Source organism: Chiloscyllium punctatum, chromosome 43 (genome assembly GCF_047496795.1).
Source record: "Chiloscyllium punctatum isolate Juve2018m chromosome 43, sChiPun1.3, whole genome shotgun sequence".
Lineage (NCBI taxonomy): Eukaryota > Metazoa > Chordata > Chondrichthyes > Orectolobiformes > Hemiscylliidae > Chiloscyllium > Chiloscyllium punctatum.
Genome location: NC_092781.1, coordinates 64,507,837 through 64,533,924, shown reverse-complemented (window position 1 = coordinate 64,533,924; position 26,088 = coordinate 64,507,837). Strand labels below are relative to the sequence as shown.

Here is a 26,088-nt window from a genome sequence, read left to right as displayed (position 1 = left end):
GATTTTAACCTTTCCAAACCTGGACTGGGATTGCTACTGTGTTAAGCAGTTGGATGGAACGAATTTGTTAAGTGTTCCAGAAACTCCCAGTCATTATGTAAATGACCTAACTGGAGAATGGGGCTAAACCTGACCTCCACTTGAGAAACAAGGTAGGGAACAGGACTGAGGTGTTAGCAGGGACGCACTTTGGAAAGTCACTAGAATTGTATTAGTTTGAAAATAGCTATGGAAAAGGACAGGCCTGGTCCACAAGTTCAAGTTATACAATGGAGCAAGATAGTCATGAATTTTTAAAGTAGATTTGGGGAGGTTATTTGCAGGTAAAGAGAAGTCTGGCAAGTAGGAATATTTTAAAACCGAGATAAAAGGAGTGTTCAGCGCCAGCCTGTTCCTGTTAGTGTGCAGCTCAATGCTGACTGAATTAGGAAACACTGGCTGAGATTCGAGGCTCCAGTCAAGAAGAAAGGGGGCACATGTCAGATATAACTGGCTGACTCAAGGGAATCCCTTCAGGAGCATCGGGGCTGTAGGAATACATTTAGGATGGAAATCAGGAATGTAAAAAGGAGACACGAGATCGCTTTGGCAGAGAAAGTTAAGGAGAATCCAAAGAGACTCTACAAGTGTATTAAGAGCAAAAGAAGAGCTCGGGACAAACCCAGTCTCCTTAATGATCAATGAAGGCAACGATGTGTGAAACTACAAGATCCAAAACAAATATTTCACTTTGGAACTTACTGTGGATAAAGACTGGGGTGCTCAGGCAACTAAACAGTGTTTGTCCTGACTACTATTGGAATACTGTGTGCAATTCTGGTCTCAATGCTGTGGATGTTGTGGAACATGAAAGGGTTCAGATGACCAAGGATTTGCCAGGGTTGTAGGGTTTGCGCTGCAGGGAAAAGCTGAATAAGCTGGGGCTGAATTCACTTGAACATGGGAGGCTGAGGAGTTACGTGATAAAGGTGTTTAAAATCATGATGGTCATCGATAGGGTGAATAGATAAGGTCTTTTCCCCAGGTTGGGGGGGATTACAAATTGATAGGCCATTGCTTTAAAGTTCAAGGGGAAATTTTCAAAGGGACCTAAAGGACAACTGGTTCCTGCAGAGTGTATGGAATAAGCTGCCAGAGGAAATAGTGGAGGCTGATAGAAATACATTTAAAAGGCGTGTGGATGGGTATATGAATAGGAAGGGTTCAGAGGGATATTGGCAAAATTGTGGCAAATGTGACTACAAACGTCATGCAGGAGTTGGTCTGAAGGATCGACCTCTGTTCTGTACATCTCTGTGACTCAATGTCCTGAATGTTTCCACATTATAGAAAAGGAGGTGCTGGAGGTTTTAATACACAAAGGTAGATAAATCCCCAGGACCTGATCAAATGTATATTAGGACATTGTGGGAAGCTGGTGAAGAAATTGTAGGGGCCCTAGCAGAGATGTTTGTACCATAAAGAGCGATGTGTGATAGGCTGTTAGACTGGAGGGTGGCATTGTGGACAGTGAAGAAGGTTTTCTAAGATTACAAAGGGATCCTGATGAAATGTGTGAATGGCTGAAAAAAAGTAGATGGAGTTTAATCTGAATAAATGTGAGGTAAGGCATTTGGTGCAACAAACACAGGCAGGACTTATACAATTAATGATCGGACCCTCGGTAGTGTGTTGCAGAAATTTGAAGCTTGCGACATGGAGAGACAGGATGGTCAAAAAAGGTGCTTGGCACACTTCCTTTCATTGCTCAGTCCTTTGGATATAGGAGTTGGGAAGTCACATTGAGATTATACAGGCCATTGCTGAGACCTCTTCTGGAATACTGTGTCCAGTTCGGGTCGCCCAGGCTATCGGAAGGATATTATTAAGGGGGAGAGGGTTCAGAGGAGATTTACTGGGACGTGGATGGGTATGGAAGGTTTCAGTTGTAAAGAAAACCTGGAGAGATTGGTATTTTTTCATTGAGGAGAAAGTGAGGACTGCAGATGTTGGAGATCAGAGCTGAAAATGTGTTGCTGGAAAAGCGCAGCAGGTCAGGCAGCACCCAAGGAACAGGAGAATTGATGTTTCGGGCATCAGCCTGAACAAGAGCTGATGCCCGAAATGTCGATTCTCCTGTTCCTTGGATGCTGCCTGACCTGCTGCGCTTTTCCAGCAACACATTTTTTCACTGAAACCTGAATGTTGACAGATGACCTCATAGAAGTTTATAAAGTCATGAGGGGGATAGATAGAGTTAATGGGAGTTGTCTTTTCCCATGGACAGGGGAGTTTCAAGACAAGGCAGTACATTTTTTACATTTTTCGGTTTAGAAGAGAGACATAAAAAAATGACACGAGAGGCACTTTGTTACACAGAGGGTGGGTTGTGTGTGGAATGAACTTCCCAAGGAAGGGGTGAACATGGGAACAATTACAATGTTTAAAAGACATTTGGATTACTCCAGGAATAGGAAAGGTTTGAAGGGATATGATCCAGGAACAGGCAGGTGGGACAAGATCAGTTTTAGAGTATGGTTAGCACTAACCAACAGTGCGGTATGACTGTCTGACTGTGATTATAATATTGTGCCATTAATTAAGGAAGGATGCAAGAGAAAGCCAGGGGTGTACAGACTGGTGAGCGAGACATCAGGGTGGGTCAGTTGTTGAAGGTCATTCTGAGAGGTCTGACTTACTTGCAGTGGGAAAGATAAGGACTGATTACAGCCAGCCAGCACGTCTTTGCGCGTGAGAAAACATGTCTCACAAACTTGATTGGAGTTTGTTCAAGATGTGACCAAGAAGATAGACGAAGGCAGAGCAACAGACGTCAAGGTGTAGCATGATCCATTGGTAAGTAAGGGGAGATCACAAGGGATCAGGGAGAGCTCACCAACTGGATACACAATGGGATGACAGTGGGAGACAGGGGGAGGTGGGAAAGGGTTGTTGTTCAGACTGGAGGCCTCTGACCAGCAGTCTGCTTTCAGGATTGGTGCATCATTTACATAAACAATCTGAATGAAAATATAGGAGTCTCTGTTAGCATGTTTGTGGATACCAAGATTAGTGGAAGAGTGGGCAGGGAATATAGTTATCGAAGGGGATGGTAATCAACTGGGCTCGTGTGCCAAGGAATGAAAGATGGAATTTAATTCAGATGCTGGATTTAATTAAGTCAAACCAGGGAGGACTAATACAGTTAATGGTCGGGCCCTGGAGTATGGTGTCAAACAGGGAGAGACCAAGGGGTGCAGTAACATAGTTAGTTGGAAGTGCCATCACAGGTGGAGAGAGTGGTGGGGGAAACAGCATTTGGCACACTTGTCTTCATTGGTCAGAGCAATGCGTACATGAGTTGGAGATATTTGTAACATAGTCGTCAATATTTGTCCTGGGCAGAGGAGGCCACGGAGTGACTTTATAAAGGTTTATGAAACCATGTAGGGCCTAAGTAAGGTGAATTGCCAAGGGTAGGTGAGTCCAAAGCTAGAGGCATAAACGTGAGGTGACAGAGCAAGTATTTAAAGAGGGAGCTGAACATTCTCCACAGAGGATGCTGCATAGATGGAATGAGCTGCCAGAGGAAATGGTAAAAATAAGTACAATTACTACATGGAAAAGATACTTGGGCAGGTACGTGGAGAGTAGAAGATTTCAAGGGACATGGACCAAACACAGGCAAATGTGACTCATTCCATTTTGGAAACCTCAGGCGAAGAGTCATACAACACAGAAACAGACCCTATGTCTCCAGTTGTTGGAGGAGGAGACTATCGAGACAAGTCATGTTGGAGAGACTGAAGCAAGTTACAGTGATATGGATGGTCATCTGGACTGGAGGTTTCAAATATGTGAAATAATTGGTGAGGGGGAGGAGAAGATAGATATAGGAACTGTTACAGGAGCTGGAATGATTGAAGACACTGGTCCACAAGACAATCCATAGAAACAGTGTTGGAGAGGGATTAGGGAACAGGAAGATCCCAGGAAGCATTAACACCATCTCGTGGGAGGCCTGCTTTCCCCTCTGTTGTCCTGATGCTCACCAAGACAGCACATGCCTGGATTGAAAATTGGGAACTCTTGATGCTGTCTCAGTACAAAACCAAACTTAAAGTAAAGGTGGTGACTGAGCCTGGTGTGGGTCTGGACTGTACTCACCCTCCAGTACTATATTTATGTCATGTCTTATTAGCTGATGTTTGGAGCCCTCTCATTGCTCTCTGCTCTGTGCCCTGGAAAGATCTTACCTGGCGGCAGGATTTATTGAAGGCTACCAACCTCCCTGACCTTTGTCTCTCTGGCAAACCAACCATCTTCCCAACCAGCAGTTGGCAAGTCTATTGAGTCATGAACTCCCTGAGTACCTGTAGAAGACAGAGAAATAGGCAGAATAGGAAATTAGACTGATGCTGTGAGGGTTACACATGCAGAATGGCATTGAGCCCCACAGAGATCTGGAAAATCCCAGTCTCCAATCCTGGCCTGTGCTGCCTTATCTCTCTGGAGTGGAGAAGTGAGCTGCAAAAGTGAGAGGCGCTGACAGAAGCAGCAATTAGACCCACACAGTGAGGGATACCACATGGAGAGATACTGAGTCATATCATCAGAATGCAGGATCAAACAATTGTGCAGGAAGAAAGGGTTTTGATTCATGTTGCAGTGGAATGTGCAACCTGTGAGCAGGCGGAATGACGGCCTAATGGCATTATTGTGAGACAATTAATCCAGAAACTCAGCAAATGTTCTCTGGACACAGGTTTAAATCCCACCATTTCAAATGTTGGGATGTGAATTAAATGTTTCAAAAAAGATTAGATTAAAAACCCATAAGTGAGTATTAAATAATTGCTGATGTTAAGAAATTTCCATAGAGTGCATTCAAGTCTTTAGTGAAGTAATCTAAGATGGGTCTGGGATATCACAGGTATTACAGAACAACAGCTAGGGAGGGACAGGACAGGCAGCTCAATGTTCTAGGAGACAGATGCTGCAGGAAGGACAGAAGGGGAGCTGAGAGGGGAGGAGAGCTGCTGGTTCTGATTGGGTGAAACATCACAGCAGGACTGAGAGAGGATATTCCTGTGGGATCGCCTAGTGAAGCTCTGTTCGTGGAATTAATTGCTGGAAAAGCGCAGCAGGTCAGGCAGCATCCAAGGAACAGGAGAATCGACGTTTCGGGCATAAGCCCTTCTTCAGAAATCCTGAACCTTGGATGCTGCCTGACCTGCTGCGCTTTTCCAGCAACAAATTTGCAGCTCTGATCTCCAGCATCTGCAGTCCTTACATTCTCTTCATGGAATTAATCAACAACAATGGGTCTTCCCTTTCCTCTGATTGTTCTACAGACCCCAATAGCCCCGCCCTCCTGCAACTTGACCTTCTCAAGATGGCGGCCCTCAGACCCGTGCTCCCTCTTCCCTCAAACAAATGGCGGCCGTGATCCTGGGCCGTTTCCCTGATCAGAGACCGCCACATCCTGACCCGGGCCTGAAGGGTCTTTTTCGGGGTTTTTAACCTTTACTTGGGACTTGTGAATTCTCTCCGCTCCTTTCTCCCAGCGAGGCTCCCACACACCGGCTCTGAGCGCCACTCTTTGAAGCCGATCGCAGCCGCTGCTGGAGAAAGCAGCTCCATGTCTCTCTGTCCTGGTCAATGTGACACTGCGCATGCTCCACATAGAAAGCAAACTGCGCGTGCGTCTGAAGTTATCATTGAGTTTACAGAGAATATTCATAACTGCACAGAATCATGGGGGAAATATTAGTCATTAATAATTGCTCTGTCGAGTTATAGTCATGGCGCTATCTAGTATGTAAATAGACTGGTCGCTTCAATTTAAACATACCGGCCAGGTATGTAAATTACCAATTGTTCTGGGAGTTTGAAAAGAGGTTTCTTACTCGAATTGTGCACATATGTACGTTATCAGATTTGCATCTCAACTATTTGTTAAAATTTCACATAGATTTTTGAGAGAGGTTTAATGCTCCACTATGTTAATGAGAATTATCAATCCTGCAAAACAGTTTGCTTTCTGACCAATCTTCAAGCGTTTACTCCCCGAGAATGCTTTGGCCCCGATCCTCACTCACTTTTGGTTGGAGGACCGGCCGCTGCTCGGTCATCAGTTCCGCCCCTTCCTCCCAATTGCAGAGTTGATTCAGGCGTGACTCAGCAGGCTAAGCACAAGAAACAATAAGGGACAAGGGAAGTTAGAGTCGATGCCTTGTGATGCAGTGAAAATATCCCGAATCTTGGATCGAGAGGCTTGAGTTCAATTCACAGCTAGTGCAGGTGTGTGTAATAACTACTTTGAACAGGTTCATTAGGAAAAACAAGGGAAGTCAGGAACAGAGGAAAAAAATATAGAAAATAAATACAATGTGGTGGGGCTCTCAATGCTCAAAAGATTTCAGTCTTTACCAAGTGTTTCAGGGCCCCATTGGGTCCCAATACAGACTGTTGCACTCCTCCTCGTGCACAGCCAGATACCACGATTGTGGGGCAAAGTGTTGTGGTGGGATATGGAGATGCTTTTGTAGAATTTCCTCAGTTTTGGAGGTGAAAATAGGTGAGAAGGTGTAGGGTTTTGTACAGAGTTACCTATTCCGCTCCTGTTGCAGCATCATATTATTGAACTGACTATACCTCGTACATTCTTGGCAGAGATCGCTGACATTTTGTAAGCCCACAATACAAGATCCATCACTCTGTTTAAGACAGCAGAAATCTCTTGTAGCACTATAGTCATAGAACAACACAGGGCAGAACAGGCCCTTCGGTCCTTGATGTTGCGCCGACCTGTGAATCATTCTCAGCTCGTCCCTCTACACTATCCCAAAATCACCCATGTGCTTAAGTAAAGGATTGTTTAAATTTCACTCATGTGGCTGAGTTAGCCACATTAGCAGGTAGTGCATTCCATACCCTAACCACTCTGAGTAAAGACCCTGCCTCTGACGTGTTTAAATCTATCACCCCTCAATTTGTAGTTGTACATACATGCTAGCGTCATCATCCTAGGAAAAAGACTTTCACTGTATACCCTATCTAATCCTCTGATCATCTTGTATGTCTCTATCAAATCCCCTCTTAGTCACTTCTTGCCAATGAGAACAGGTTCAAGTCTCTCAACCTTTCCTCATAAGACCTTCCATCCAGACCAGGCAACATCCTGGTAAATCTCCTCTGCACTTTTTCAAATGCTTTCACATCCTTCCCGTATTATGGGCACCAGAACTGCACACAATATTCCAAGTATGGCCACACCAGCATTTTGTTCAGTTGCAGCATGATATTGCAGCTCCAGAACACAATCCCTCTACGAATGAAACCTAACACACCGTATACTGCCTTAACAGTACTATCCACCTGGGTGGCAACTTTCAGGCATCTATGTTCATGGACTCCACCATCTCTCTGCACACCCACACTACCAAGAATCTTTCCATTAATCCAGTACTCTGCCTTCCTGTTATTCTTCTCAATGGCATCACCTCACATTTAGCTGCATTTAACTCCATTTGCCACCTCTCAGCATAATTCTGCAGTTTATCCAAGTTCCCCTGCAATCTGTAACATTCTTCCATACTGTCCACTCCATGGAATTTAGTGTCGTTTGCAAGTTTACTGATCCAGCCACCCATGCCTGCATCTACGTCATTTATAAAAATAACAAACAGCAGTGGTGCCAAAACAGATCCTTGTGGCACACCATTACTAACCTGAGTCCAGGCTGAATATTTTCCATCAGCCACCACTCGCTGCCTTCTTTCAGAAAGCCAGTTTCGAATCCAAACTGCTAAATTACTCTCCATTTCATGTCTCTGCATTTTCTGCAACAGCCTACCATGTGGAACCCTATCAAAGGCTTTACTGAAGTCCATGTATATCATGTCAACTGCCCTACCCTCATCTACATGCTTGGTCACCTTCTCAAAAAACTCAGATTTGTGAGACATGACCTGCCCTTGACGAAACCATGTTGACTATCTGAAATCAAATTGTTGTTTGCTCATTGATTATAAATCTTATCTCTTATAATCCTTTTCAAAACCTTTCCTACAACAGAAGTAAGGCTCACTGGTCTATAATTACCTGGATCATCTCCATTGCCCTTCTTGATCAAGGGAACAACATTTGCAATCCTTCAGTCCTCTAGTACCAAACTTGTAGAGAATGACGACTCAAATATCAAAGCCAAAGTCTCTGATCTCCTCCCTAGCTTCCCAGAGAATCCTCGGATAAATCCCATCCAGCCCAGGGGACTTGTCTACTTTCCGGAATTGATAACACATGTTTGTAACTAACCTCAATCCTTTCTATTCTAATATGTTGTACCTCATTCTTCTGTTCTACAATAGTCTCCTTTTCCTGAGTGAAAACTAATGAGAAATGTTCATTTAGCACCTCTCCGATCTCCACAGGGTCCACACTGAACTTCCCACTTCTGTCTTTGACTGGCCATATTCCTAACCTGTGCTTTTGTTCCTCACATACGTATAGAAAGCTTTAGGGTTCTCCTTTATTCTATTCACTAAAGACTGCTCTTGTCCTCTCTTTGCTCTTAACTCTTTCTTTAAATCCTTCCTATCTGATATGTAATTCTCTATTGCCTCATCTGTACCATCTTGCCTCGTCAACACACAAGCCTCCTTCTTCTTCTTAACAAGAGATGCAATTTCCACAGTAAACCAAGGTTCCCTTACCTTATCACTTCCTTCCTGCCTGACAGGGCCGTACCTATCAAGGACACGCAATATCTGTTCCTTAAACCAGCTCCACATTTCAATAGTCTACACTCCCTGCCTTTTGCTACCCCATTCTATGCATCCTAATTCTTGCTGAATCGCATTATATTTGCCCCGCCCCATCGATAAGGTGGAGGTTAATTAGGTTGTTTCCAGGGTTAAGGGGATTGGCTTTCCAGTAGATTGGTAATATATTCATTGGAATTCAGAAGAATGGAAAAATATAAATTAATGAATGGAATGGATAAAATAGAAGTAGAGAGGATGTTTCCACTGGCAGGTGAAGCGAGGACAAGAGGGAATCATCTCAAGATTAGAGGCAGCAAATTTAAGACTGAATTGAGAAGGAACTTCTTGACCTCTATGGAATTCATTGCCCAGGGAAGTAATTGATGCTAGTTCAGTAAACGTTTATAAAGCTAAGGTAGGTTTTTTAAAAAAAGAAATAATTAATTAAGGAATACAGTGAGAACGTGAGTAAATGGTTCTGCATCCACGAAATGATCAGCCATGGTCACATTGAATGGCAGAGCAGGCTCAAAGGGCAGGACGGCCTTCTCCTGTTCCTAGTTCTTATGTTACGCATTCCTCCCTCACTGGACTTGGAAGTGCTGGTTCTGGATTAGTGGTGCTGGAAGAACACAGTAGTTCAGGCAGCATCTGAGGAGCAGTAAAATTGGCGTTTCGGGCAAAAGCCCTCCATCAGGAATAAAGGCAGAGAGCCTGAAGTATGGAGAGATAAGCTAGAAGTGGGTGGGGAGAAAGTAGCATAGAGTACAATAGGTGAGTGGGGGAGGGAATGAAGGTGATAGGTCAGGGAGGAGGGTGGAGTTGATAGGAGGAAAAGAAGATAGGCATGTAGGACAAGGCAAGGGGACAGTGCTGAGCCAGAATTTTGGAACTAGGGTGAGGTGGGGGAATGGGGAAATGAGGAAACTGTTGAAGTCCACATTGATGCCCTGGGGTTGAAATGTGGATTTCAACAGTTTCCTCATTTCCACTTCCCACACCTCACCCTAGTTACAAACTTCCAGCTCAGCAGTGTCCCCTTGACTTGTCCTACCTGCCTATCTTCTTTCCCACCTATTAACTCCGCCCTCCCCCAACTTATCACCTTCATCCCCTCCCCCACTCACCTATTGTACTCTATGCTACTTTCTTCCCACCCCCACCCTCCTCGAGCTTATCTCTCCACACTTCAGGCTCTCTGCCTTTATTCCTGAAGAAGGACTTTTGCCTGAAACGTTGATTTTACTGCTCCTCGGATGCTGCCTGAACTGCTGTGCTCTTCCATCACCACTAATCCAGAATCTATTTTCCAGCATCTGCAGTCATTGTTTTTACCTTGGAGGTGCTGGTGTTGGATTAGGATGGACAAAATTCAAATTCACAGTACACTAGGCTATAGTCTAATGGGATTATTTGGAAGTACGAGCTTTGCTGCTTCTTCATCAGGTGGTTGTGTGATTTTTAACTTTGTCCCTCACTCTTGAAACTGATAAACAGCAACAAAGGCCACGAAGCAGTGCGCATGCTCTAGCCAACAATCGGGCCCGGGTGGGAGGAGGTTGAGCAATTCATCAACTTCACCAACACATTCCACCCTGACCTGAAATTTACCTGGATCATCTCTGACACCTCCCTCCCCTTTCTGGACCTCCCCATCTCCATTAATGAACACCGACTTGACACTGACATTTTTTACAAACCCACCGGCTCCCACAGCTACCTGGATTATACCTCTTCCCACCCTACCTCTTGCAAAAATGCCATCCCGTATTCCCGATTCCTCCACCTCCGCCGTATCTGATCCCAGGAGGACCAGTTCCACCACAGAACACACCAGATGGCCTCCTTCTTTAGAGACCGCAATTTCCCTTCCCAAACTTCCCTAGTTCCAAACTTCCAGCTCAGCACTGTCCCCTTGACTTGTCCTACCTGCCTATCTCCTTTTCCACCTGTCCACTCCACCCTCTCCTCCCTGACCTATCACCTTCATCCCCTCCCCCACTCACCCATTGTACTCTATGCTACTTTCTCCCCACCCCCACCCTCACCCTCACCCTCCTCTAGCTTATCTCTCCACGCTTCAGGCGCTTTTGCCTGAAACGTCGATTTCGCTGCTCCTTGGATGCTGCCTGAACTGCTGTGCTCTTCCAGCACCACTAATCCAGAATCTGGTTTCCAGCATCTGCAGTCATTGTTTTTACCCTGGGTTAATGATGTCAGTGGTGGACCAATGGAAAGGCAGGGGAGGAGCTGGAGGACCTGGTGGGGCAGTTGGTCCTCCAGTCAATCAGTGAATGAGGGGCGGGACTTGACTATACCACGTGATCATCCTCCGCGGATGTTGGGGATGGATGTGCGGAGAGCTGTCGGTAAGGAAAGAAATAAACAGCCGGAAGTGGGAGGGAAATGGTGTTGGTATGGTCTGAGAGGTTTTGCAAACATTTGGTGCACATCCGAAAATACAAATTTGAAACTTTCAGTCTCATTTTTGAAGCAAACGGGAAAATGCCTCGTTGAGTAATCGGCCCGAGTGAGCGCCGCCATCTTTATTCGGGGCAATGATTCACTGGACACGTGGGCGGCCGCCAGCTTTGTGGGGGGCAAAGTTCAGAGGGATGTATGTACAGCCTTCCCTGGTGAAAAGAGTCACAGGGCAGGATTTACACAGAGCACATTCAAACCCAGAGAAATGGAAATTTTTTCTGGATTTGTTTCGTCATTCATTGAAATGATTTAGATGTGAATAGAGGCCGTATAGTTAGTAAGTTTGCAGGTGACACCAAAATTGGAGGTATTGTGGACAATGAAGAAAGTTATCTCAGAGAACAGTGGGATATTGATCAGATGGGTCAATGGGCTGAGGAGTGGTAGATAGGATTTAATTTAAATAGATTAGGTTAGGATATCTGGTTGCCATAGGTTGGACCGAAGAAGTCTGTTTCTGTGCTAGACATCTTTGACTGTGGGATCATAAAAGTGAACTCTGCTCTGGTTCACCTCTGGGTTCTCTGATGTCCACTTGTTCATTATCTAGCTTCCTCAGTCTCTCATGGGTGTATTTTTGCTCTGTATAATATTTTACAATTACTTTCACAGCTGTTTTGTAAATGAATTGAGAAATGTAGAGCTGGAAAAACACAGCAGGCCAGGCAGCATCCGAGGAAAAGGAGAATTGACGTTTCAGGCATAAGCCCTTCTTCAGGAATGTAAATGAATTGTCCACTGCTGCCTGGCTCCTGACCATGTGCTGTTCCATTATCAGGTTATTTTTTCCACAATATCTTTGACAGTCAAGAATTCTTTTTTCCAATAAGCGAGTGCATTTTCCTTCAATTTCTGACAGTCAAATTCTGCACCATTTTCATTCCCTGTAATTCATATTGCACTCCCTGAAACATCAACTGTGTATTTCTCCTTCCACAGAAACCAATGATCAATGCCAAAGCTTTGTGGCCTGTGGAGAGGGTGATGTTTGACTGCCTTGTACTGCTGCAGTTTGTATGGTGAAGGTGGTTGGGTAAGAGACATTACAGATTTATTCACTCAGTGATATTGAAGAGTAGAAGATATCTGTACAAATCGTCATGGTTTTAATTTCACAAAAATATTATTGAGAACTTTTGACATAAGGCTACAGATGGAGAATATTGTGTCCAGTGACCACAACCATTGCCAAATAAGCTGTTTTTCAAGAATGCCTTAAAGGAAGAAAGTAGATCTTAGAGGGTGAGAGTGGGGATTCCAGACCATGTTGCCTTGGAGTCTGTAGAAATAGTCACACAGGTGTACTCAAAAATAAACACATCATTGAGAGTCTGAACTAAAATGAGATATTATTGAGATATGAAAGGGTGTGTGGTGCAGGGAGATAGGAATGATTACAGCCAGGAATTAATTCAAAGGTGCAAAAGTATATTGTTGTTGCTTATAAATGGAAGTCTTTTGATTGATCAGCAAGTTTTGGTACAAGTGAGCACTTTGGCAGTAGAGTTTTCAATATTCTTGAGATTATCAGGAGGGTGAATGTGGGATGTTGGCCAGGAGTGGGTTTAGATAATGAAATCTAGAGTCAACAAAAGGAATGAATGAGAGTTTCAGCAAATGAGCTGAGACTGTGGTGAGGTCAGGTGATATGACTGAAGTCGAAATAGTGGACTTGGAGGGGGTCTGGCCTGTCATCCTCACCTCATTCAGCTGTTTGTCAGTTTGTGAATCAAGTCTGTAACAAGCTCAGGAACTGAGTGGTCGTGGCAGAACCCAAACTGGGCATCGCTGAACAGGTTATTGCTGAGCAGTTGCTTGACAGCACTGTTGATGACACCTTCCATCACTTCACTGCTGAGCGAGTGTGGACTGATGGAGGGGAATTGGCTGAGTTGGATCTGCCCTGTGTTTTTGTGTTGGAACATCCCTGAGCAATGTTCCACAAAGTCAGTAGGTGCCAGTGCTGGGAGCAGTACTTGCCTTGGTGGGCAGCAGGTTCTGGAGCACAGCCAACAGTATTATTGCCAGAATATTGGCAGGGCCCATAGCCTTTACACTACTTATCCATTTCTTGATCTGATTTGACATGAGTTTTAAACCAAGTCGATTCATATCTGTGATGTCAGGGACCAATGGAGAAGGCTCATCCACTTGGCACTGGCTGAAAATTGCTGCAAATGCTATCCTCTTATCTGTTGCATGGATGTGTGAGACCCCTCCATCAGTAAAGGTGGGGATATCTGTGATGCTGTAATTGTTCATCATCATTCCTGACTAGGTGTGGCAGAGCTAATCCATTGTTTATGGGATCACTTAGTTCTATCTGGTGTTGCTTGTGCTGTTTAGCATGCAGGTTTGGTAGCTGCACCAGGTTGGCACCTCATTTTTAGATATGCCTGGTACTGCTGGCATGCCCTCCTGCATTCACTATTGAACTAGGGTTGATTCCCCTGGCTTGATGTTAATGGTTGTGGGGGGAATATCAGGCCATGAGATTTCAGATTGGGCTGGAGTACAGTTCTGCTGCTGTTGTTGGCCCACAGTGAGGCGGAAGTTGCAGAGTCAAGAGGGCTGATTTTGTGTTTGTATTTGCTTGTGCATTGGTAGATGTAATGTGGTCGATCCAGTTTCATTCCTTTTAGATTAGATTACTTACAGTGTGGAAACAGGCCCTTCGGCCCAACAAGTCCACACTGACCCGCCGAAGCGCAACCCACCCAGACCCATTCGCCTACATTTACCCCTTCACCTAAACCGCCGGACAAGTTAGCATGGCCAATTCACCTACCCTGCACATTTTTGGACTGTGGGAGGAAACCGGAGCACCCGGAGGAAACCCGCGCAGACATGGGGAGAATGTGCAAACTCCACACAGTCAGTTGCCTGAGGCAGGAATTGAACCTGGGTCTCTGGCACTATGAGGCAGCAGTGCTAGCCACTGTGCCGTCCTTTGTTGAGACTATGCAGTGATTAATACAATGAGTGATTTGATGACCCACTGTTGGGTTTTTTTCCCTCAAGGACATTGTCAATGGCAGAAAAAACATCCCCAATGTTTCCATGCCAAACAGTAGATTCTTCATTCTAGTTATTCTTTTCTTGATTTCAGACCCTCTCCCAATTTGGGATTCAAACCTGAACTTCAGTTGTATATTTTAATATTCTTGATAAATGATAAATACAACAGGTTTGTTCACTTAGTTTTAGAATCACTATCACATGTTTTCTTTTTTTTATCTCGAAAACAATATCCGTTATCCTGTCTCCTTCATCCTCCCCTCCAACAACAAGAGTGAGGAGCACATGGAGTTTCTCTGTTAATAATATTGAGATAATCCGATCAGCTGCCTCTGTTTCTTTCCTGCCTCTCCACTCGCCCACCAAGCCAAACTGCCTCACAAGAGTGCTCCTCATTTTAGTCCTAAACTTGCATTTCCTAGAGTCCCTTGTCAAGCCTTATTGGAGGTCATCTTGACCATTTACCCTAGTGTAGCTAAATCATGGACATTCCAAATCTCTCTCTCATCCTCCTGCTTGTCACTGCACCACACCCCCCACCCCCCCCCACCCCTTGCCAATTCACAGATATTGTCCCATGATCTATCTGTCTTTTCTGGTTATGTCCTTCTCTCCCATTCTGCTAAAAACTAATATTTGACCTCGCCGCCATTGGAAAATCCTGCTCCATCTCCACACTCCCTTTTCTTTCTGAATTCCTTGTAGTTGGTGTCCCTCAAGGATCTATCCTTGCTCCCTCCTGTTTCTCACCTACATACTGCCAGGAGGTAACATCGCCCAAAAGCACTGTGTTAGGTTTTTGACATGTACACTGACAATGTCCTGCTCTCCCTCCCCATCATCCGTCTCCATTACTCCACTATTACTTAATTATCAAACTGCTTACCATGCTTCAATTAGCTGCAATTCACTCCAATGATACACTGCAATTGTTACCCATTGCCTTCAGTTGCTATTCCAAATTCCTTTCCCTTACTGCTGTGTCCCTCCCTCTCACTGGGAAGTGTCTGAGGCAGAACTACACTCTTCACAATATTGCTCTCATATCTGAGCCCAAGGTGACCTCCTGATCAGACATCTACACAATCACAAACACCACGAATTCCAATCTCTAAAACGTTGCTTGTCTCCTTCTCACCCCAGCTCCATTGCTACTGAAACCCTAACCTGTGTCGGTGTTGCCTTTAACTTGACAAATCTGAAACAGAATCCTTGATTCCACGACTGACCCAGAATCTGGTTCAAGACTCACCCGTGATGAGACACATCCTCTCCATATTTACCCTGTCAAACCTCGACAGAATCCTGAATCCTGTATCTCCTCTCATTCTTCCAAAGTCCAGTGAGTAGATTCCCAACTTATTCAGCCTTTGCTTACAGGATAATCCCTTCAAAACAGGGATCATCCCAAAGGATCTTCTCTGAAATGCCTCCAATAAACTACTCTATTTCGTTAACTAAAGCGACCAAATCTGATCACGTTACTCCAGATGTGGTCTCACTCGCCATTTGTTTAGTTGCCCTAAGGTATATATTCAAAACTCTTATATTGCAAACTCCTTGAAATAAGGGACAGCATTCCATTCCCCTTCCTGATTCCATGTTGTAACTGTGTGCTAGCTTTCTGTGTTTCCTGCTCATTTTCCCCCAGTCCCTTTGTGGTGCAGCTTTCTACAGTTTATCCCAAGTTATACTCTATTTGCCAACTTGTTGCCCACATTTCCTGTGAATATCTCTCTGTAAACTGTTTATAATCCTCTTGGAACTTTCCTGTTATGCCTTTTCTAGGAGATTTCACCCCTCATTATTCAAAACATTTACTGGGAGCACTGGGCAGTGGGAAGCATGCTCAGTTGCTATCTTTCAGGGATACTCTGTTTAATGACTGGGAGGAGCTTGCTGCCCATTGGTCAGAATGGAGACCACTTGCCAATCAAGCTGCATGAGCCTTTCACACCCCATGTCTTATTGAGGAGGCACAGCGGCAGAATGGAAGGAAAGAAAAGGAAGCAAATCCTGCTCTCCATATCTCACTGAATCTTGGGACATTCTGTCCCATGTTCAGTCACATGAAGTCCCAAGGTGGAAACTCCGAGAAACCCACACAGATTTGCCCCTGAATTGCCTGCTGACCTCCACCAGGGGTAATGTGTACAGTCAGGACGGCACGGTGGCACAGTGGTTAGCACTGCTGCCTCACAGCGCCAGAGACTCCGGTACAATTCCCGCCTCAGGCGACTGACTGTGTGGAGTTTGCACATTCTCCCCGTGTCTGCGTGGGTTTCCTCTGGGTGCTCCGGTTTCCTCCCACAGTCCAAAGATATGCAGGTCAGGTGAATTGGCCATGCTAAATTGCCCACAGTGTTAGGTAAGGGGTAAATGTAGGGGAATGGGTGGGTTGCACGTCAGTGGGGACTTGTTGGGCCGAAGGGCCTGTTTCCACACTGTAAGTAATCTAATCTAATCATCCTGGGCCAGGAGGAGGGGATTGTATGAGTTTCAGGCTTGAACTGACAGTGACGGATTTTATAAACTTGTATTACAGGCAGATATTCAGATGGTAATCTCAGTCATTGTAACGCCAAACTCTGACAGAATTACTCAATACATCATGACCTGGATATTCATATTGTGTGAGAGTATTGTGTTCCAGATCAATGCCATTTGCTGCATTGAAGTTCTCCTTTGAATCAAACCATCCTCTCAATAGATCTTCCCAAATCTTCAACATGTGTCCTGTAATCCTTGTATAATGAGCTGACGGGTGTAAAGTTTATTATTATAATATGTAACTTTTGTAAACCGCTTTGTCACAGCTCCCCACAATTTTCTTTGCTACAAGAAGAATACTCTCAGTTTTTCCAAACCCCTGATTCCACAATGTCTGTTTGCTATCTATAAGGTACACATCAGGATTGTGTTGGAACATTCTCCACTTGCCAGCATCAGTGCAACCTGTCCCCCCTCCACCAACAATATTAAAGAAATTGGACATCCTCCAGGGTAAAGCACTGTACCTGAGTGGTTTCCCATCCACCACCTTCAGCATTCTCTCTCTCCACCCCCGAGGCACAGTAGCATCACTGTGTGAAGGATCAAGTCAGCATTGTCCTCCCAGACCATAGGACTACACTCTCGTTAGAGAGAGATGTCGGTGGTGGTTAACCTGAATATTACCACAGCGCAGGCAAGGGGATAGGTTGAAAAGGAGAGTCCATTAATTGTGGATAGTTATTCTTGATGTGTATTAGCAGCACACATGTCACATGAGTAATTAATGTTACAAAAGCCCCACAAATTCTGCAACTAAAATCCCTCATTCCTTGAACCATCCTAGTAAATCTCCTGTGCCCCCTCTCAGGGACCCTGCCATCCTTCCCAATATGTGGGCGATCTCTGGTACGCACAGACCCAGCTGCTCTGTGTTCCTGTGGGTGATATCATAGAGCAACAGTTGCACTAAACCTCACTGTCTGGAAGTGAGTGAGAGACAGAAGTCCCGATGGCATTTCAGATATATTTAGGAACACACTTGCAATGCCAAGGCAGACAGGTCTATGGGCTCAGTGCGGGTAAATGGGATTAAAATAGTTAGCTGGGAGATTTCTTTACAGCGTAAACCCAATGGACCACAACACCTTTTTCTGTCATGTAGACCACAGATGCATAATATAGGAAGATGACAAGCCACAATAGAAACCAGGTCAGAGAAGGTGATATTAGAATACGTGATTGATTGATGTTTTTTTTGGAGGAAAATATGACAGAGGTTAAGCGGGACATTATGGAGCTCAGGGTTCAGGAATCTGAAATAAAAATGGGTTATCCTGAAGGCTGGAATTAAAGAAAGGCACATCACAGAGATTTGTGAGGGTGGACAAGATTAGAGATAGGGAGGGTGTTGAGACTGGAGGAGATTAGAGATTGGAGGATGTTGCATAGATTGAGATGTTTTTGATACCAGAGATAGTGGTAGTTCTGAGGCTAGAGAGGAATTATAGAGATAAGGATGAGTTGTTAGTTTTCCCAACACTACCTCTTTACTGATAATGATTGTTTCTCTGTCCTCATCTGCCATTGCCTCCATAGGCCTGCGACAATGAGAGTACACAGACAGTATGTTCCCATTAAGGCCAAGGCTGGGAGGCGTCGAGAATGCTGCATGACCTGCGAAATTGAGGCTCTGGTCAAGAAAATGAAGGGAGGATATGGCAGGTACATTGCACTCTGTTTGAGTGAGTCCCTAGGGGACTATAAGGGCAGTAGGAGTATACTCGCAGGAAACCAGGAGGCAGAAAAGGGGACATGAGATAGCATTGGGAAATAGGTTTAAGGAGAATCCAAAGAGTTTCTACAAATACACTAAAGACAAAAGAATAACTAGGCAGAGAATAGCGACCCTCAAAGATCAACAAGACTGTCTATGGAACAGCAGGAGGTGGGAGAGATTCTGTAAATCTTTCATGTCAGATTTTACTGAAAGGGGATATGAAAGTTAGAGAAGTTGGAGAAATAAATAGTGATAACTTAGCAAGTGTACAAATTACAGAGGAGTAGGTACTGGATGACTTAAAATGCATAAAGGTGGATAAATCCCTGGAATCTGATCAGATGTATCCCAGAACTTTGTGGGTAATTAGAGAAGATTTTGCTGGGCCCCTCGCTGCGATATTTGTATCATCGATCGCCACAGGTGAGGTGCTGGAAGATGGGTGCCATTATTTGAGAAAGGTGGTAAGGAAAAGACAGGGAACTATAAACAGGTGAGCCTGAAGTCAGTGGCAGAGAAGTTGTTGGAAGGGATTCTCAGGGACAGGATTTACAAGTCATTGGAAAAGCAAGAAATTATTAGGGAGAGTCAGCATGGCTTTGTGCATTGAAATCAGTAACTTGACTTGAGAAAGACACAAAGTTTCACATAACACACTGGTTAGCAGGTTCAGTCCCATAGAATTCTGGCGGAACTAGCTGTTTGGGTACGGAATTGGCTGGAAGGTCAAAGAATTATAGATGGACAGCACAGAAACAGAGACCCGTCGGTCCAACCAGTACATGCTGAACAGATATCACAATGCAATCTAGTCCCACCTGTCAGCACCTGGCCCATATCCTTCCTATTCATTTACACATGAAGATACCTATTAAATGTTGCAATCGTAACCCACTTCCTCTGGCAGCTCATTCCATACACGTACCACCCTCTGTGTGAAAACGTTGCCTCTCAAGTCTCTTTAAATTCTTCCCCCTCATACTATAAACCTATGCCCTCTAGTGCTGGGATCCCCCACGCCAGGGAAAAGACGTTGTCTATTTATCCTATCCATCCATCTCAGGTTTTTATAGACGTTGATAAGATCACCTCTCAGCCTCCGACGCTGCGGGGAAAACAGCCCCAATCTATTCAACCTCTATTCAACCCCCAGCCTAGCTCAAATCCTCCAACCCTGGCAACATTCTTGTAGATCTTTTCTGAACCCTTTCAAGTTTTACAACATCTTTCCAATAGGAGGGAGACCAGACTTGTTCGCAACATTCCAAAAGTGGCCTAACCAATGTCCTGTACAGCCACAACATGACCTCACAACTCCTGTACTCAATACTTTGTCCGATAAAGGAAAGCATACCAAATGCCGCCTTCACTATCCTATCTACCTGCACTCCAAGGACTCTTTGTTCAGTAACACTCCTCAGGACCTTACCATTAAGTGTATAAGTCCTGCTAAGATTTGCTTTCCCAAAATGCCACTCCTCAGCCATTCAGCCATCTGATCAAGATCCCATTGTACTCTGATGTTATCTTTTTCACTGTCCACTACACCTCCGGTTTGGGTTTAATCTCACTAACGATACCTCCGATGTTCACATCTAAGTCATTGATATAAATGATGAAAGGTAGTGGATCCAGCAGTGATCCTTGTAACACTCCACTAGTCACAGGCCTCCAGTCTGAAAAGCGACCCTCCATCACCACCCTCTGTCTTCTGCCTTTGAGCCAGTTCTGTATCCAAGTGGTTAGATCTCCCTGTATGCCATGAACTCGAACCTTGCTGAGCAGTCAGTGTCATAGTGGAGGTTGCTTTTTGGACTGGAAGCCTGTGATGAGCAATATGCTGTCAGGCTGGGTACTGGGTCCACTGCTTTTTGCCATTTATATAAATGATTTCTATGTGAATATAGGAGCTATGGTTTGTAGGTTTACAATAGACACCAACATTGGAGGTGCAATGGATAGCAAAGTTACCTGAGAGTACAATGAGCCTCCGATCAAACGGGCTGAGGAGTGGCAGATGCAGTTTAATTTAGATATATGTGACGTTCTGCATTTTGGAAAAGCAAATCAGGGTGGGACTGATACACTTAATGGGAAGGTCCTGGGGAGTGTTGCTGAACAAATAGATCTTGGAGTGCAGGTTCATAGTTCCTTGAAAGTGGAATCATAGATAGGCAGGGTAGTGAAGAAAGTGTTTGGTGTACTTGCCTTTATTGGTCTGTGCATTGTGTACAGGGGTTGTGACGTCATTTTGCGGCTGTACAGGACATTCATTCAGCCACTTCTGGAATTCTGCTTTCAGTCCTGGTCTCCCCGCTATTGGAATGATATTGTGAAACTTGAAAGGATTCAGAAAAGATGCAAAGATGTTGCCAGGGTTGAGGGATTTAGCTATAGGGAGAGGCTGAATAGACTGAGGCTGTTTTCACTGGAGAATCGGATGTTGAGAGGTGACCATCGAGGTTGATAAAATCGTTCGGGGCAAGGATAGGGTAAACAGCCAGTGTCTTATTGCTGTTTAGATAGTCCAAAACTAGAAAGCTCAGGCATGAGGGAAAAGATTGCAAAGGGATATTAGGGGCAAAGTTTCAAGCTGAACGTAGTATGTGCATGGAATGAGCTGCCAGAGAAAGTGTGGAGGCCGGTACAGTTACAACATTTAAAAGGCATCTGACTGGATATGTGATTGGGAAAGGTTTAGAAGGCTATGGGCCAAGGGCTGGATTATGGGACGAGATTAATTTAGGATATCTGGTCGGCATGGACAAGTTGGACCGAAGGGTCTGTTTCTGTGCTGTACATCTCTATGGCACTAATAAATTAAAATTAAGATAGGTTTCTCTTTTATGGAGAGTTAGCAGAAGGTCAGACAATTCTCCTTGGAGCTGAGAAGGTTAAGCAGTGATTTCGACCAGGAGTTGATTTGTTTCCAGGGTATTTCATTTACAGAGAGACAGAGTGAGAAATTTTTAACATCACAATTTTTAGTAATTATTTTCAGGTAACTGACAAATAATGCAAAGAAAAATATGAAGATTATTTTACTCAGTAAGTTCTGAGCATCTGGAACAATTTGACCGACATCTGGATGAAGATTCAGTAGTGATTGTCAAAACAAATTAGAAATTTAACATTTTTAGGAAGGATTTGGAGGGCTATGTCCAAATGGGAGGTGAGTTGTGACTGACTGGCACCATCTCCAGAGGGAGAGAGTACAGCCCCAATGGGCAGAATAGCCTCCAGTCCCTGTGCTCTGTCATACTGACCCATTCACTGTGAATGATGAAGCTCATCACAGGGCAGAGCCGTACAGATATACAGCATGAAAATAAACCCTTTGGTTAAACTGGTCCATGCTGACCAAATATCCCAACCTAATCTAGACCCATTTGCCAACACTTGGCCCATATCACTCTACACCCTTCCTATTCATATACCCATCCAGATGCCAAATGGTTTAATTGTACCAACATTCTCCTCTTCCCGACAGAAGATTCCATACACGCACCAACCTCAGTGGGGAAAAAAAATGCCCCTCAGATCCATTTTAAATTCTTCCCCTCTCATCTTAAACCTATGCCTTCACATTCTGGACTCCCCGACCCCAGGGAAATGACCTTGTCTATTTATCCTACCCAGGCCCCTCATGGTTTTATAAATCTCTATGAGGTCACCCCTCAGCCTCTGATGCACCTGGGAGGATCCCACCACTCCGGTCACAATGGGGCCTGGCTGATTGACACAGCTTCAGACCAATAGGAGAGTTGGCATGATCCTCCAGCCAATGGGAGTGAATGAGGGGTGGGTCCAGCAGGCCAACACATGACCATCAGCTTTGCAGGCGCAGTGTCACTGTGAGGGGGGACTGAATGTGAAGGAATGGGAGAGACAGCAGATACTGGGAGAGAGATGGAGTTAGTGTGGACTGGGAAGGTTGATAAACACTGTTTCAGTCTTCTGGACCTGAATTAGATACTCCGGGTAAATTAGAATCAAAAGAACTTCGGATGCTGTAAATCACACACAACAACCAGAAGGTACTGGAAAAGCTCAGCAGATCTGGCAGCATCTGTGAAAAGAAATCAGTTCGCATTTTCGATCCAGTGACGCTTCCTCAGGAACTGATGTTACTGAGAAAAAAATGTCTGTTTTTATGCAGAAGGTAGGGGTTAAGGAGTAAATGATAAGTGGGGGTAGAGTCCAAAGAGAGAGATAAGAGCAGTTGGACAAAGGAGTGGATAACGATCTGAAGGGGGGGGGGGGAATAGCTGTTTATGGGGACTGTTAGTGGCTAACCATAGGTAGTGTGTAATGGTAGGCTACGTAATAACAAGGCCTGGTATGTGGGGTCGAGGGCAAAGACACTAGGACGTGGGAGAGTTCAGGACCTAAAATTATTGAATTTGATGTTGAAGCCGGAGGTTTGCAGGGTCCCCGAGTGGGAGATGAGGTGTTGTTCTTCCAGCTTGTGTTAAAGTGTGATGCTGGAAAAGCACAGCAGGTCAGGCAGCATCCAAGGAGCAGGAGAATTGATGTATTGGGCATGTCAGCACTTCATCAGAAATGTGGGTGCTGGAATACGGCTGAGAGATAAATAGGAAGGGGTGTTTGGGGTTGGGGGGAAGGGAGCTAGGGAGGCAATAGGTAGTTGTAGATGGAGGGTAGTTGTGAGAGGATGGAATGGACAATTGGGAAGGAAGATGGACAGGTGGGACTGTTCAAGAGGCCAGTGCCGAGTTGGAGGGTTGAATCTGAGATAACTTTGGGGAGGGGAGATGAGGAAACCTTGATGCTGTGTGGTTGAAAGTTCCCAAGGTGGAAGATGAGGCGTTCTTCCTCCAAGTGTCGGGTGGCTCGGATTTGGGATGGAGGACTTGCATGTCCTTGGCAGCGTGGTGGCGGAGGGGGTGGGCGGTAGCCAAAGTGGTCGGCCACAGGGCGGTGGGGTTGGTTGGTGCATGTGTCCCAGAAATGTTCCCTGAAATATTCCACAATTTGGCGTCCTGAGAGCAAGGGACACAATAGGTGAGGTGTTTGGGTGGGTAGGGAAATCTCTGCTGGATGTGGGAGGATCACGTGGTGCCTTGGATGGAGGTGAGGGGAAAGTGTGGGCACAGATTTTCCACCTCTTGCAGTGGCAAGCGACGGTGCTTAGAGTGGAGGGTGGGTTGGTGGGGACCGTGGATCGAACATGGAAGTCACAGAAGGTATGATCTCTGTGGAATGCTGAAAGGGGTGGGGAGGGAAATATATCTCAGGGGGTTGGATCTGATGGTGGAAAGAGCAGAGGATGATGCGTTGTATCTGGGTGGAAGGTGAGGATGGTGGGATTCCATCTTTGTTGCATTTGGAGGGGTGGGGTTCAAGGGCAGTGGTGTGGGAAGTGGAGGAGATACACTGGAGGGCATTGTTGACCACATGTCAGGGGAAATTGCAGTCCTTGAAATAGGAAGCCATTTGGTATGTTCTGAAGTGTTTTTACAGCTTGCATCAAGCTTCACTGGAACACTGCAGTCAGCATGAGACAGAGATGTTGGACAGGGAACAGTCTTGTGTGTTAAAGAGCAGGCAACTGGAAGCTCAGGGTCTTTTTTGCAGGCACAATGTAGATCATCAGCCACCATTTCCACCACCGCCACTGAGATGCTAGAAGGTTCCTGTCTCCTCCATTAACAGCTTTCCACCTTCCCACTCCTTTATCTTTCCAAATGTTCCTGTGTCTCTTTGGGCTCTGTCCCCACCTATTATTTACTCTTTAACCCCTATCTCCTGTAGCCCAAAGATCTGTAGGTTCGGTGAATTGGCCCAGCTAAGGTTCCCGTAGGGTTCAGGGATGTGCATTAGTTCGGGGGAAATGGAGAGTAATAGACTAGGGGAATGGGTCTGGGTGGGATAAACTTCGGAGGGTGGGTGTGGAATTGTTGGGCCAAAGGGCCCGTTTCCTGAAGGGATTCTAATTTTCCCAGCTGTCATCGGTTCCGAGGAAGGGTCACTGGACCCGCGATAACCCATGGTGTGTGCAGGAGGCAGAAAGGGGAGAGTGGCAGCAGAAACCAGATGAAATGTATCAGTGTAGACTGGGAGGGTTTAGGTACACTCTGGGCAGGTCATTAGTCTGAATTAGAAACTCTTGGTCCCACGTTTGCAGCAAAGGGGAAGATGGCTTGGGCCTCAGGCAGTGAGAGGTCCTGGATTATGGCCACCATATTTATTTGGGGCAAGGTACAGCAAGGAGCATGCACGTGTCCTCTTCCTGGGTGGGGGCGGGGTGATTTGAAGAGGAGCATTTACACATCAACCACATACCGAGAGAAGTGTTTGTCTTCACTATTCATTTGCAGTGACTGTGAGCTTTGTTTTGTGAATTCATTTTATAGGATATTAATTGAGAATAATTGAGACAGGGATCTCAATAAACAAGTTTCTACAGTCAGCGGAGTCATTGGGATCTGAATATCATTGGCATTTAACTGTGGAACGAGAAAGGTTTGTCTGTTCTGTCTGTGGGAAAATATCTTCAATATTTTTGTCAAGCCAAAAGCAGAAAGATGTTCAAGTCCATGGTTGGATCACCCTTGGGGTATGTGTTCAATTCTTGGCCCTCTAGCTGTGGAAGGAGGTATTGGCCTGAGAGGGAGCACAGATTTATCCAAATTACACCTTGTCTTTTTGCAGGAACTGTCAGATTTAGTCTCCATCATCCACTTAATAATGTTAATCTGTAAACTCCCTACTTCCAATTCTCTGCAAATTTCTGGTGGATTCAAATTCCAGCACCATTTCAGGTGGAACGTTCCAGATTCTGACAACTGTCTGTTCATTCAGAAACTGCTGAAGTCCATTTTGACTCTGGGGTTACAAAGGGCTGAATTGATAGATGCAATGCTGGTCCTGAGCTCCCATTGAGGTGCATTGGAACAGTACAGTGTAGGTGTGAGCAGACAATGAAAATGACAGAGCTGCACTGTGAGGGCTGCTTGGCTCAATGAGAGTGTTTTGGAGTTGGGTGTAAATAGTGAGGTGAGACAGGGAGAAGGTGAAGCTGAAACTCCATTTTAGTTCAGGCCTTTCAGGAATTCACAGTCCCAATGGGAACAGCCAATTTGTCAGTGATACCTGTGGAGTATTTAAGTTTTTAAAGTATGACATATCAGCTTAAGTAAAGATGTGTTTTTGTTATTATAATGGACATGTTTGAAGTGAAGGAAGGTTACTCACTCATTTAAATTCTCTTAATGGGAGTAACTAGATGAATGTAGAGAGACGTTGTGACAGGAGCCCTCAGACCCGTGGTGTGCTCCTCTTGCACAATGTGGGAAATAAGGGCTGCTTCCAGTGTCCCTGACGGCTATTTGTGCAGCAAGGGTTCCCATCTGCAGCTACTGGGAAACTGCCTTTCAGAGCTGGAGCTGGGAGTGGACTCACTGTGGAGCATCTGCAATACTGAGAATGTTATGGACAGCACGTTTAGGGAGTTAGTCACACTGCAGGTGAGGGTTACACAGGCAGAAAGGGAATGGGTGAATATCAGATCTAGTAAAATGCTCAGGAAGTGAGTACAGGAGTCCC

General features: G+C 45.1%; 1 long non-coding RNA gene across 3 annotated transcripts; it reads left to right on the top strand.

The window, feature by feature from the left end:
- The first annotated feature begins 6,160 nt into the window (after positions 1-6,160).
- Positions 6,161-25,084, top strand: LOC140466560 (uncharacterized). 3 transcript variants are annotated; one of them, XR_011955229.1, is made up of 5 exons: positions 11,066-11,116; positions 11,844-12,009; positions 12,171-12,264; positions 18,339-18,464; positions 24,897-25,084. It is a non-coding gene; the product is annotated as an uncharacterized lncRNA (long non-coding RNA). The 3 variants fall into 3 exon arrangements; XR_011955230.1 differs by lacking the exons at positions 11,066-11,116; positions 11,844-12,009 and adding an exon at positions 6,161-6,282; XR_011955231.1 differs by lacking the exon at positions 11,844-12,009 and having other exon boundaries at positions 11,078-11,116.
- Positions 25,085-26,088: the final 1,004 nt, after the last annotated feature.